Source organism: Canis lupus, chromosome 14 (assembly GCF_003254725.2).
Source record: "Canis lupus dingo isolate Sandy chromosome 14, ASM325472v2, whole genome shotgun sequence".
Taxonomy (NCBI): Eukaryota; Metazoa; Chordata; class Mammalia; order Carnivora; family Canidae; genus Canis; species Canis lupus.
Window position 1 is genome coordinate 11,450,932 of NC_064256.1, and position 14,897 is coordinate 11,465,828.

The window sequence follows — 14,897 nt, forward strand, 5'->3', positions numbered from 1 at the left end:
CAGACACAAAACAAACCTTTCCCTGCCTTTTTTCCTACTTGGCAGCCCCCATCCCTATCACTTTACATTCAGCCCTTGTCTCTACCTGCCCTGTACCCAAGAAGAAAGATCCTTCTTTCTTCCTCTATCCCCATGCTGCCCCTTCCTCCTCTCACCTCATTCTCTGGTGCCTTCTCAGTGCAAGGAAAGGCACATGGCATACTTTCAGCATCCCCCTGAGTTGCAGTAATGACATTGTGAAAAACACCCATAGCCTTGCTGCATCCCACCTGTGCCCACCTCTTTGACTCTGGGAATAATACAGATTGTTTCAACATCCAGCTCAGTTCTTCTTTCTATCTGCTCTGGCTCTCTCTGCCTCTTTATTTCTCTGTGACCTTAAGCAAGTCAAACAAATGTTTTACCTCCTGCTTGGAGGCAGATGAAAAATGTTCCACTTCACAGGGGATTTGTGAGGACTCATTAAAAGCTCCTGAAGTGTTTTGAGAACCTGTCTGGTCTCAGGCAGAGGAAGCAGCCTTGACAGCATGGCTGCACATTTTTATTGTAAACATGGCATCTCATAACAAGCTCTTAGGACTGGGCTTTTGCTACAACTTCCTTGAGGTAGGAATGGACTGAAATTCAACTGCAGTGTGGTCAGCTGTCACTTCAGATGCAGCCATAATGCAAGGAGCTATTAGCACTGTGCTCTTTCTTGTGTCCACAATGCATTGAATATAAATGTAGCATTTTCTTTATTCTGACTTTCTCAGTTGGAGGCTTTCATGGAGGAGACCCAATGGTTAATATATGCCAGAATGTGTGTGAATATTATTTTTTTACAATAAAGAAGTAATCTTTGAGATTTCAGGCAAAAGTTTCTCTTAGGTTATTTGGTTGAAAGAAATCAGTTGCTAATTTATACCTCTAAATATGCTTGTGACATACAATGTAGCTCAAAATATATTGTCTAGTCAAAATGTGGGTGAGGGACACTAAGAAAAGCAGATGATGCTACCCAGAGGGTCCATCTGGGTGACTTACAACGTACTATCTAAAGCAGGAGGAAGGATTAAATCCACTGTGGCAGAGAGCATGAGACACTGTTTTCAAATTGGCATCAGAAAGCAATCTGGGAAGTTTACGGGGCTGTGGATGACAGTACACTTACTCCAAATCTTGAGACTGGTGGGGTGGGCAGGAAGTTGAACTTGACAAGTCTCGAGATTAATCTTCTGCTTCTATTCCTTATTGTCTTTCCCTTGTTACTTCACAGAATCAACCTAAATGAACAAAAATGGCAGAAATTAACTGGCACAGCTTCAATGTTTGTGTCCCCCTCGAATTCAGATGAAGAAATCCTAATTCCCACAGATGATGATATCAGGTAGTAGAGCCTTTAGGAGTTGCTTAGGTCATGAGGGTGGAGCCCTCATGACTGAAATTAGTGTTCTTACAAAAGAGGCTCCAGAGAGATCTCTTAGCCCTTCCACACGTAGAGACAGTGAGAAAGTGCAAGGTGTGAGTCAAGAAGAAGCCTTCACCAAAATACGATCATGCTGGTGGATTGATCTTAGACTTCCCAGCCTCCAGAGCTGGGGGCAATACATTCCTGTTGTTTATAAGCTACCCCATCTGTGGAATTTTATTATAGCAGCCCAAACAGACTAAAATATCAACTAAGATACTTTCTTCTTCTAACTTTGAGTTTCCTTGTTTGACAGAGGAAGATATAAGGGAGGAAATTCAGAAATGTAAACAGTTCAATCAAGCTAGATCCAGCTGGAGTCATTTCCCTCAGGCAGAACAAACTCCATGGTTGATAACCTGACAAAATTCCTTAGAAGAAATGAAAAGAAACCCAGCATGTGTTTGTACAGATCCCAGAGAAACACCTAGCCTCCACTCCATGAGCACCTTTTTAGAAAATGTGTTTTATTTTTTTGGTGTTCCTTTTTCTTCCTCTTGTTCTCTGCCCTCCCCAGGGTCAGTTTTCTGAACATATAAGTAAGACGCAGAGCAGTCACCACTCCTGCTCAATATGATTTTATGTCACTCAGAGGTAACAGGGGCACTCATTTCTAGCATATTCAAGGAGAAAGCATTTAAGATGGGCCTGACAGTAACTCAATAGTGCACGCAATTCCCTTTCACAGAAATACAGGGACCTGCAGTATGGGGCCCTGGCAGATGCGTGTCCCTCGAATCCAGGTGAAGTGGTGGCATGTGTCACCTGCACACAGACACGTGAGCACCCAGGATGGTCTGAGAAGCAGCCTCATGGAAAGAAGTCAATCAAATATGAACAGACCATTCAAAGGAAGCATCAACCTGAGGGCCTGGCCAGAGAAGGTGAATCCAGGCATGGTGATCATTGGAGACAATTGAAGAAGACTAGCTATAGGACATTTAAGGCAGAAGAGGTAGAGCAAAGAGCCTGATTTAAGGGCTGGCTCTACAGCTGCTCTCTAAGAAATTTTGGCTATGCCTTTTAAACTATTTTAACCTGGTTCCGCATCACAGACACAGTGAGAGCTTCTGCATCAAGTGTTATGAAGCAAAACATGATGATACATGTAAAACACTTAATACAACACTTGCACAGAGTACAGACTCCTTCTACTCCTTATTATCGCTATTGCTATTGACCCTAAATGAAGGGGAGGGTGGCTGTATCCACTTTCATAGGGTATTCATGTACTTGGTATGGCAAGGAGGGTTTAAAGAAATCTTATTTGGACAAATATAAGATCCCAGCACAATTTGACTTTAAACTGCCATCATTAAAAATGAGGGAACAGAGGTAAAAGGACTTTATGAAACTTATCTAGGTTACACAGAAAAACAGCAGAGTTAAAATTCAAGCCTATGTAATTTTCTCTGTCTTGATAGTTAAACATTTCCAACATAACTCTTAGCTTCTTAGAGCTGCCCACCCACAGTACTGGAAGTTCCTTGGTTATGGCATCTCCATTTTCAGTTTCTGTCCTTTGTCCTCCTCTCAACCTAAAGATCTTCTACTCAGTCTTTAAGTTGTTGCTCCAATGTTATCTTATCGAGGTCTTTTCTTTTCTAACACTACCAGGAAAGTGGTCTCTCCCACCATTGGGCTCACATCCTTCTGTAGTCACACTGGAATTTGGGTTTTGTTGAAGATACTGTCCACTCATTTCTACCAGTGCTCCACAGGAGGGCATTAGAGGGAGGTCTGTGAATCAGGCATATGGATGTGTGTGTGAACATACATGGGGACAGAAATGCATACATACATCTACAACAGTAATTTTTTATGTGATTCCTCCAAAATACCTTGGTGAATCCATTTTTTCAATGTCTATTGTGGCTGCTCCTATACACATGCACTGTAGTCATCAGTGTTGTCATATGTCAGAACAGCTTTCTATTGGTAGAAATTAAAAAATATGTGCCATCATTATGATGATGAGCATCTGTCTTTGTTTACTTCAGGATTGACTTAAATTAGAAAATGTCAAAGAAAATAATAAGGAAGAAATGTCAAATATCTTTTGGCTTTGGTTCTCACTGTGTGTGATAGAACACCAAAGCCCTGGTCCTTTTGCATGACACCATTCTTGTCAGTGAAAGAAGCATGAAGCCAAAAATGCTGAAGAAGTGTCTCATAATTTTTGTTCCAAAAATTTACTAGTGTAGATCTTTTCTAAGAAGACTAGAGTTGAAAAGGCAAGACTTTCCCAAAATTTAGTCTGCCCTGATGAGTCAGCCTACTCTTAAAATAGCAACAAAGTAAATGGTAAAATCTGAGTACCCCAGAAATGGTCAAGTTAAGGGTATGGTTTGGAGCAGAAGAGACAAGTTAAAGCTGTGCCTCCAAAATATGAAATTATTCCATGATGGTTGACTTTTTAAAAATATTTTGAGGCATATGATGGAGGAATTGGAAGCTTCTTTATGCAGCCAGCTGATGCCTTCAAAAATAAATTCCTATTTAGAAAGTCCCTTCAGAAATTTTAAGTCCATTGATGTCTTTGAAATGCTGAAAAGTTTATTCAGCAAATGTAACTCATTGGGCACTTTGTGAATAGATGGAACACCTGTGGTGCTTGGTAACACAGCTTAGAGGACATATCTTGATGCTAGAAGCTCTACACCCGTTCCTTTCTCTGGGTCTGCAAGGTATCAATTTGTTTCCACCAGCACCTTGAATCATCGCCTTTTCAAAATGTTTTCTCATGAAATGAAAGCAGAATATGAACTTCTTCCCTTTTACAAATCTGTGATACAGAAATATGCAGACAACTTGAAACTCTGCAACTCTTAAAGTACTTCTGATCAGACAACCTGAAAATTGAAACATGAATTCTTAATCTTCCCTTTGCTGACATCAACAGCATCCCCTTGCTGAAGATGAAACTTCAGTGATGTGAAGCCAACAGAAATTAAACCACATAAATCCACTGTCCATATCAGATAATCTTGGAATATCTTGGTGTTCTCTTGTCATAAGCCCATTGTGTTATCTGTGAACATGAACTGATTCTGTTTGCTACCACACGCTGTTGTGAGCTCAGCTTTTTAGTGTATGTTACCATCAAAACAAAGTGTACAGGAAAGTATATGTGTAGAGACCATGCCAGAGACCACTCAGTAATTTTAGCTTCTCATTAAGCCAAGGGAGACATGCCTTTTCATTGAAATTTATTTTTTAACAAAGACAAAGTTTATGGTTTAATTTTATTTGCATACATTGGATTTCTTTCTTTCCTGCTTCCTATTTTTAAAGAATGTTGCCTTAAATTAATTTTACATGCAAAGAATGATGAAAAAAGCACAATTCTGCATATGAAAGTATTTTGATCTAATGCAACAAAATCAGCTGTATATATACTTTTGTTTATCATTATATATAAATATCTCTAGGAAGAGAAGCTCTAGCTTTTACTGGATTACCAAGCCTCTATGATGCAAGGAGGGTTAAAATTAATAGCATGAAATTATAAATATCTTGAGGTCAGAGAATCTTTGTAACCCACCTCTCTTTCCACAGCATCTGGGAGAGTGACTGCACTTAATACCTAGTATGTTGGTCGTGGTAGTCATGGCTGTCCCATTCCCTAAAGGATGTTGACTACAAGAGACAGAAAAGGCTGAATGAGCATGTAAACTCATGATTTTTTATTTTAAAATGAGTGCAAATCTTTTTCCTTAATCAAGAGAACAAAGAAAGCTTCTTCTTCCTCTTTTTTTTTTTTTTAAAAAAGGTTGTATTTATTTATTTTGAGAGAGAGAGAGAGTGCAGGTGGGTGGGGGGGCAGAGGAAAGAGCATCTTAAGCAGACTCTGTGCTGAGTGTGGAGCCTGACACAGGTCTTGATCTCACGACTTTGAGATTATGACCTGAGCCAAGACCAAGAGTCCAACCACAGCACCACCCAGGTGCCCTGAAAGCTACTTTATTAAATATCTTATGAATTGGAAAAGGAAGATCTGACTGGGAGGATGTAAAATGAAAATTTGTTTCCTTTTGTTGATATCTCAAAACGGTGGAGTAGAATGTTCCTTGTACTGCATTTCCATACTGGATTCAAAGTCAAAGTCTGTAACAATTAAAGTTAAAATCATTAGGGTATTGATATTGTTATGGGCCAAATTATGTTCCTTCAAAATTCATATTGAAGTTCTACTCCTAGTACCTCAGAATGTGACTTTATTTGTAGACAAGATATTTACAGAGGTAATCAAGTTAAAATGAGGTCATTAGGGTGGCTTCTAATCCAATATGACTAGTATCCTTATACGAAGAGGAAATTTGGACGTATACAGGGACAGATGGAAGACAAGGAGAGGAGATGGCCACCTACCAGCCAAGGAGAGAGACCTGGAACAGATCTTGTCCCTATGCCCCTTGGAAGGAACCAACTCTGCTGACACCTTGACCTTGGACTTCTATCCTTCAGAACTGTGATAAAATAAATTTCTGTAGTTAAAACTGCCCAGTCCATGGTACTTTGTTGTGGCAAGCCCTAGCAAACTAGCACATATATATAGGATAAGTCCCAGGACCTCCAGGCAAAGACAGTGAATATAGGCTGGAATACATCCTGGAAGTAACACTAAGCTGGGACATAGAAGCAGATATGATTATTAATCCCTGTAACCACTGCCTAGGGAAGGAGAAAGCTCTTAGGACCTAACATAGATCAGCAGCTCTGAGCTTCAAAGTTTTAAGTGCCTTCATCATACTTTGAGTCTATTGGATAATGTGAGGCCTCTGGTACAGGAGTCAAGATTCGTGTGTCTACTTAGTAATTTTTTTTCACGCACAGAAGTGTAAAATGTAAAATCTCAATATTAGGGATAGAGGCAGAGGAGGAATTATGAGAGCAGCCTGAAAAATAAATCCTTACCTTACTGGGCTCCAGCTACAATCGACTTGACTAACCTGTTTCTGCTTCTTGCACTATGAGTCTTTAGTTGCCTTTTTCTGCCCTTATCCCCAGCTATGGAGGAATGATGGGTTTTCTGGCTCCTCTCCCTTTACACACTTTTATGATTTCAAGTATCATCTTAATGGGCTTGGACTCCTGTTGTCCTTTAGGATTGAGTTTGCATCCTGGCTCCACCCTTTATTTCCCAGTGGATTGCTTTGGAAAATCTCATCAGCCTTCCTGAGCTCTGAGTTTCTTAAGGTCCCAACAGTATCATCATCACAGGGTGTTACCGAGAGTTAAGTGTATCACCATCACAGGGTGTTACCGAGAGTTAGGTGAGAAATTGCCTATTAGCCCTTAGCACAGCTAGGGCCCAGAGCCCAGAGCGGGTGTCCCATAAATGAGAAATGAAATAAAAATAACAACAATATAACAAATTGGCATATGGTGCTTAACACCTGCCATGTTCGGATCTAAAAGCTTTACATGAATTAACTTACTTAATTCTTAAAACAAATGAGGAAACTAAGAGAGAAGTTATGTAATTTGCTCAAACTCACAGTCAGCAAATGATGGACCTGGAACTCGAACTCAGGTAGTCTGCTTCCAGATAACTATCTTCTCAAACTATTAGGCATACTATGTCTCTCCAACTATTATTATTTATTATTAATGACACCAGTCCTACTTTCTCTCTTATGCATCCAAATCATATGGCTTAAAAACAAAAATAAAAACAACGACAGAAAACTATCTGGATTCCCCAGTCACCTCTGATACAACATGCTCAAATGAGCCCCCCACACTGCTGCCCTCCCCCTCTCTTCTCAGGAGTGGATGATATTGTCCAGGAAGAAACCTGGTGTCACATTAGGTTCCTTGTTTTTCCTAACCCTCGAAAACCCCAGCAATCTATTGATTTTTATTTCTACCCACCTTTTTCCATCCTTCATACTTGCTTCATTCAGGACATCATCATCTCTGCTCTAGATAATAGCAACAGCCTTGTTTAACTAGTTTTCCAGGCTCATCTCCTCACCTTAACTTCTCCACAGATTTAAAACACAAACCTGACCATTTCAGGCCTGCCTAAAAGATTAATTTGGAGTTCATTAACATAGCCCAGAAGACCCTCATATATGACTCCTGTCTACCTCTCCAGCCTTAACTCCCCTTCCACCGAATTCCACACCTCCCTGTACTTGAGCAATTCCTTGGTGCTCTCTTCATCTCAGTCACCTTCCATCTCTGCCTCTCTTTCTCTCTGTCTCTGTCTCTCTTTAGGTCTCTCTCAAATGTTGTTTCACAGCTAGTATATCAGAATCTATGTTTAAAAAAAAATCATTCAGCTTATCTATTAAGAATACATAAAGCAATTGCGGGAAAGATATAATCACTTACTTTCCCCACCCACCATTTTCCTCACTGCCAAAATATCCACCAAAAAATTTGTTGCTTGAGGGTAAAAAATCCCTTTTCAATCAGTTTTATAAGTAAGCAAATTTTTAAAGCATCATCACTCAAAGACAAAAATTCTAAAGTAACCACAAACCAGCAATTATTTATACTCTGTTTTTAGCCATCTAAATACCCCATGTTTTAGTGGAAAGATAAGACGACTGATTTTCTTCTGGTGACATAATGGGCTAGCATGTGACCAGTTACCATTTCTGTTTGCTGAAACTGAAAGGCTTCAAGGACAGAGACGGTATTGTTGAAAAAGCCTTGGGATTGACACTGTTATTCTACTGCCCCCTGCTGGTGTAAATGGAAAGTTTATCGCTGTGTGTCCTGATACTGGGGCTTCCTTTTTCTTTGAATGACAGTTTCTCCTTTAATTCATGAAAACTATATATTTAAAATATATATGAAATTAAGTGGCCCTTGATCACCTGCACCCTGGGTCTAGCAGTCAGAAAAGTTCTCAGTAGTTGGCAGAGACTCATGGTCAGATGCTGCTATGGGGTAAAAAGAAGAAATCCGAAGTAGTTCTAAGGTCTATGTGCCATGTTATCTCATCTCATAACCTTATGGGAGGGAAGTATTTTGTAATGGTAGAACATGGTAGAATGGTAAAAAATAACAGGGTTGGAAGTCAAAGCACTAGGGCCTTCTTTGCAGCTGTACTTATGTGACCTTGGGAAGTCACTTAATCTAAGGCTGTTTCTTCATTGGAGAAAAAAATTAAGTGGGAAGTTGTATATAAAACACACAAATGTTGGGTGACAAATGGAATCTCTTCTTATTTATGAAGGCTTCTAAGGCAGTGATTGACAATTTCAGCAAGGGTAGTTCTCAATTTCATATGGGACATGACATCACTAAAATTATTAGTCACTAAAATCGTCTTTCACCATTTAAGGACTAATGTTTTCTGTATGATGCAAAAAGTATACTTTTGGCTTCTCAACTTTCAAAAATATTTGTATACTACGTATCACAAACTTCGTGATTGTTGCTACTTTTATAAAATGATTAATCCAGAAATCTTTTTTTACCTCTGATCTTCAATTAAAACCTATAAGAGAAAAATGAAACTATCCATTATGATTTGTTCTCCCAAAATTACATAATTGTATGTTAACCCAAGCCCATCCTTGTCTCTATATCTATTATTTAACATTAGCAGGTTGGTTTGGGGGAAGAAATATCTTTCAGTAAAAACTGTATGTTCTACCTCCTAATCTGATGTTTGTTATTAAAGATGTGCTATAATGAAATAATTGGAAACCAAGTAAGTGAACATAGTTGTATTACTACAATGTGTTAGAATTTTGTGGAGTCTAATAAGAAGCATGGCATATCAGGCACAAGACAGAAACCCCCAGAGGTATTAACTTTATTTTGATAATGTTTGTTACCAGTGCAACACATTGTGCATTGCGCCAGAAGTAGATAATTTGTTTTCAATCAAATTAAACTTACTTATTCTTTTTAAGTAAAGAACTATTATAAATACATCTTACTGAATATCATATTCCCCAAAATGAAATTGCTGAGATCCTTAATTGGAACAAACTTTTTTAGAAGACAATTCCGCAATGTGTATCTGAATTGAAATGTATATATACTTTCCATTAGCAATTCCATTTCATCCTGGCAAAAGTGTGCATATATATATACACACATACACACACATATATACATATACATACATATACACACATGTACATACATACATACAAATGCTAACTCCAACATTTTTGACAGAGAAAAAAATCTTCAGAAAAGGACATTTTCATCAATAAGAACTTTAAAAAAATTGTCGTAGAGGGCACAGTGGAGTACAGTGTGGTTAACTACATATATTCCAAATATATTGTCATGTGGGAAAAGCAAGTTAACACCATAGCCCTATTTGTGTTAAATATACTGTTACACTAATTAAACAAAGGGCCACTTAGACTGACTGATGTGGCTCTATTGCTGTGGCAGCTTATAGAGGCAAACCAAAATCTAAACCTATAAATGCCTCAAAGTTAAAAATCAAAATACTAAGTACAACCAATCACAAACAGCCAACTATGCTCAAAGCTTTGACCAGTCAATAAGTTCCTTTTTTTGCTTCCCTTCTTTCTCTGTATAAGCCTTTTCCCTGTCTGTGGGGCACTCTTCATCACTTCTGGCTTGGTGCTACATGATTTGAAATAGTTTTTGCTCAAATAAGCTCTTAAAAATTCTAATATACCTCAGTTTATCTTTTAACAATATGCACAAACATTTGCTTCCACATGACTAGGAAATTTCTGGAATAACATACAAGAAACTATAACCAGGGATTATCACTGGCAGAGGGAGGAGGGAAGAGGACTTTTAGTTTCCCACTGTGTAACTTTGCATTATTTCACCATGAGTAGCAATGACTTGATAAGAACAAAATAGATTTTAAACCAACCTAATATAAAAGGTTAGACAAGTGTTTACATTTAAAAAATTATTGGAGTCACAGGAAATGGGAGTCCCATGCCCTAACTAACGTCAGGGGCCAAGATGTGGGGAGAAATGATTGTGGGGAGAGTGTGTCTCCACAGAGCACTTGGTTTTGTTTCTTCATTTCCAACATGGAAGAAAATTACATTGATTCCCTGGACCCATTGTAATAACTTTGGGTTATGAAATAACCCAAAGTTATTACAATGCCACTATGATAAAAACCACCAGATCAGGGCTGCCAGGTTTCCTTATCATCTTATCAAGTGCAGAAAGAATCATCCTGTTGTCAAAGCAAAATGACTACTTGTCCTTTCAATGCTTGCTACCATGTTCCTCTGGTCAAAATCAGTCATCATATCTCAAGCTGTTTATGATAAAAGTTTTGTTGAGCAGGATGTTGCCAACAGAACCAGGAACCTTGGACAAAAACCTGTTCCTGAAAGCACATGGCAGTGTCCTCCTTTGGATGAAAACTGAGATAAAGATCTGTAGGAACAGACCAGCAACCCCACTTGTCTGGGGTACAGTTAACTACTGTGGCAACAACAGCTCTGCAAGGAACATAGTTCTGGAACATAAGAGTAACCTGGTGTCAGGCATGTGTGCTCCCAAGTCTCTGCAGTATGTGCTGCCATGGAAAAACAATGGAAATGCCCAGTAACTAAATATCTGTCTCATCAAATGCCAGACCCTAGAAGACTTCCTACCAATGGATTCTTTCATTTTTTTCCCTTCTGATGTATAGGAAGATAGACGGTCTATGGCTTTCAAAAAAAAGTTATTAGAGCTTAAAAATGTACAATAATTATTTTAATCAGTTTGAGTGCTTTTACAGACATAGAGAAGGAAGATCTAAACAAAACATTATCCCTGTTCCTCACAGGAAATTTAATGCCTTGAAGAGTTGACCTTAAGATCTTAGTGACTTTGTATCATAACCTGTAGGTACATAGCAGACTGGATTTGGCACATCCCAAACAATACTGCCATTTTGCTTCATCTGCTTTGCTTCTTAAAGGGAATCTGAGGCAGGATCCCTGGGTGGCGCAGCGGTTTGGCGCCTGCCTTTGGCCCAGGGCGTGATCCTGGAGACCCGGGATCGAGTCCCACATCAGGCTCCCGGTGCATGGAGCCTGCTTCTTCCTCTGCCTGTGTCTCTGCCTCTCTCTCTCTCTCTCTGTGACTATCATAAATAAATAAATTAAAAAAAAAAAAAGGGAATCTGAGGCAAGGGGAGAAGGAGGAGGAAGTGACACTTGTGATATTTGTGACATCTGGGCAGTGAGTGTTTTTCCTTTTCCTCTACCTTCTCTCCCTACCTCCTTCCTTCCCTCTCTCTTGGATTGCAAGCAGAGGAAGAAAGAGAAGAGTGCAGTATCCAGGTTTTCAATTTTATGGATGGTTTGATGTGGATTTTCAAATTCTTTAATCACACCATGTCAAATTTCAGTGTCATCAAAATGTTAGTATCTTGTGCAGAATGATTGTGTGGAAGCAATCCTGGCAGTTTTGCAAGTGAAACATAATGTGAAGCCTGGTATTCTTACCTGGGGAACACTGGTAGGTAAGCCTCTGAGTTCTGGAATATGAACCCTACACCCAAGGTCAAGATTGCAGTATTTGCCGAGTTCAAAGGAAGCTGCCATCCATTAGGTACCATAATTCAAAAAGTCCTTTCCAAAAATTACTAACTGTGAAGATGCTCCTTCACAGTTAGTCCAAAAAACACACTTTAATGGACATATTGCTCATTTCAGTTAATATGTAGAGTATGAACTTACTACAGAAGAACTCATGGTAAAAAACAAATATGAACAAAGAGAAAAGCATTTCTACTTTCCCATTTGTTCTGTGCTGGCGTCTTAATTTATAAAGGTGACACAGAGGGGGCATCTGGGCGGCTCAGTCAGCAAAGCATCTGGTTTCTGCTCAGGTTGTGATCCCAGGGTCCTGGGATGGAGACCCACATTGGGCAACCTACTCAGTGGAGGTCTGCTTCTCCCTCTCTCTCTGCCCCTCCCCCATTCCTGCACACGTGCGCATGCTCTTTCTCTTTCTCGCAAATAAATAAAATCTTTTTAAAAATGTAAAAATAAAGGTGACACAGAGGAACATATGAGGAACACCAGATTTTGGACAGGAAGCAGACCAGGAGAGAGGGGAAAGCCTTTATTGGAGTGTCCTTGAGAACTACAAGGCATAGGTTTGTGTTCAAGGGTAGGTTGAACAGTTACTGGCTAGCTTGAATAAATTTAGCAGGCCTTGGACTGCAGAGAGGAAAAAATTCTCTATTCTTGTAGAGTCCTTGACTGGATCTGAAAATTAAACTGACAGATTACAGGAGCAAAGCATACAAATTAATTTAATATAAGATTTATGAAAAAAAAAAAGATTTATGGGACACAGGAGCCTTCATAAGGAAAAGACCCCAAAAAAGTTAGACCTGTGTATTTTCATTATAGGTTTGATGAAGGATGGGAAGTAGTATGGAAATAAGACGATAACGAGAATGTGCTAATTATGGAAACTAGAGGAAACTTAGCAAAGCCTGTTGGTTTGGATTCTTCTTGGCATCTCTTTGTCTTTGGAGACAAGGATGATCCTTTTGTCCAGGTATACGGAAGACATCTTTCACATGAGGGTTTTATGGTAAGAAGGGCAAGGTGAGAGGAGATCAGAGTGAACTTTCTGCTTCTGCCACTTTCTCAAAATCCTTTAGCTTAAAATATTCAATATGCCAAGGAGCCATATTTTGGAGTAATGTGTCCTGAACCCCAACAGGGCTATAGAGGTGATCTCTAGTTGCCTAGAGACCTAGTCCTGGGATGATAAAAACAAGGGAATATTGCCTTCTGGGGTATATGGACCAGATAGAGGAGGTAGGGCTATGGCATGGTTGGTTTGCTTATCAAATAACATGCCCTTTGTGATCTCTAAGAATTATCTCTCCCTGGGGACGGGGGCAGTCTCTCCCCTGACAGGTATGTTAAGATGTCAAAACATCCTAATATACAGAAAATAAAAAAACATAATTAACACACTATTACCTTGGACTTATCAGGCAGAAATTTAGGAGTAAGATCATTGTTGACGTATACCCAAAGAAACAGAGGAACGTGATGGGGAGCATTTCCAAAGTCAAAAATAATTTCAAATGAAGTGTTTCAAAAATAAATATCTTCAAGCAAATGGAAAAAAATACATTCAATCACAGTAGCTAACCAACTGAATTAGGAATTTATCAAATTCACTTTCAACCAATAGCAATTTTGCTCAAGTCATTGCAACATTTTTTTCGACTTTTTCTGAGCACCTACTCTGTGCCAAGAATTGTGCTATGTCATAGAATCCAAGCACACAGCTGTGCCTTCACTGAGCTTCTCTGGGAGTGGAGTGGAAAGGATATAAACCAGAAATCATTGCGCTTTCATTGGAGTGTGAAGTTACATTGCAAATAAATGTCCTCACAGTTCTGAAATATCTAGTTACAAAATAAAATGTGCCTACCTATCCTCTTCCTCAGTAGGTCAGACACCATGTAAATATCACTATTACTTTGCCAGAAGCCAATTTATAGAAACGTCTGAGAAATTTCTTTCACTATTACTTAATTACCAAATAAAGGTTAACATTTTGGAAATATTTCTAATTTTGTGGACTTCTGCTCTCCATTTTGTCCTTGTATTCCTATGGGCTATCATTTTCCTGTTAGTCACTTTTGTCAGTGTAATGTTTGCTATATTAAGAATCCAATACTTAATATTCCCAAATGCGTATATATATCCAACTTCACTGACAAGAGCTTTTTTTTTTAATTCTATGTCTTTATCACTACTCAGTAGGTATGCTTAAATGATTATTCATGATCTCTTAGTAAACATCTATTTTCTTCCAACAACATTTAATGTATTTATATAATAAACTCAATAGTCTATATCTATACTTCTTTCAAATTTACTTTCAAAAATAGAAGCAGTTATCTTCATTAACACCTTTGGAGCTGAGCCTTCTGCTGTACCAGGGAGATATTTTGTATGACACTTGAGAGTTTAGGGTGCAGTCTGTATCTAACAAATGAATTCCATATCTTTTGAAGCTAAAATGCTCAATTCTTTTAGTATGTTGTGTTAACAGGATGAAACTATGTTTCTTATAGTTCTTCATTTTTTACAATTTCTGCATATGTCTCATTCTGTGCACAGTTTTGGTTAATATATCATCTTTATCAATGTGCAAGCTCCTGAAGAGCAGGGATACCAAATTATTCTTGTATCTCAGATACAAACATGATCCCTGGTGAAAATATTGGATCTAAATGGAAATCCAACTTTGTTTTTGTAAACTTGATGGTATATAAAGTTGTGTATTATATAAATTATTTGTGCCAATTCTCTTTTTCTATTTAGTAGTCTCATTTCTTAATTGGGTTCATGGCCAAGTCTGCCATGGTGCAAGTCTACTGTTTTGATATTTCACCAGATGACAGCAATACAGGTAACATCTCACACCCAATAAAAACATATCCATCTCCTTTCTCCTACAGATGTTTACAGAGTTACTTCTAAAGTCAAAT

At 38.6% G+C, this 14,897-nt stretch overlaps 1 pseudogene; it reads left to right on the forward strand.

The window, feature by feature from the left end:
* The first annotated feature begins 552 nt into the window (after positions 1-552).
* On the forward strand, positions 553-10,985 carry LOC112674792 (gametocyte-specific factor 1-like; annotated as a pseudogene).
* Positions 10,986-14,897: the final 3,912 nt, after the last annotated feature.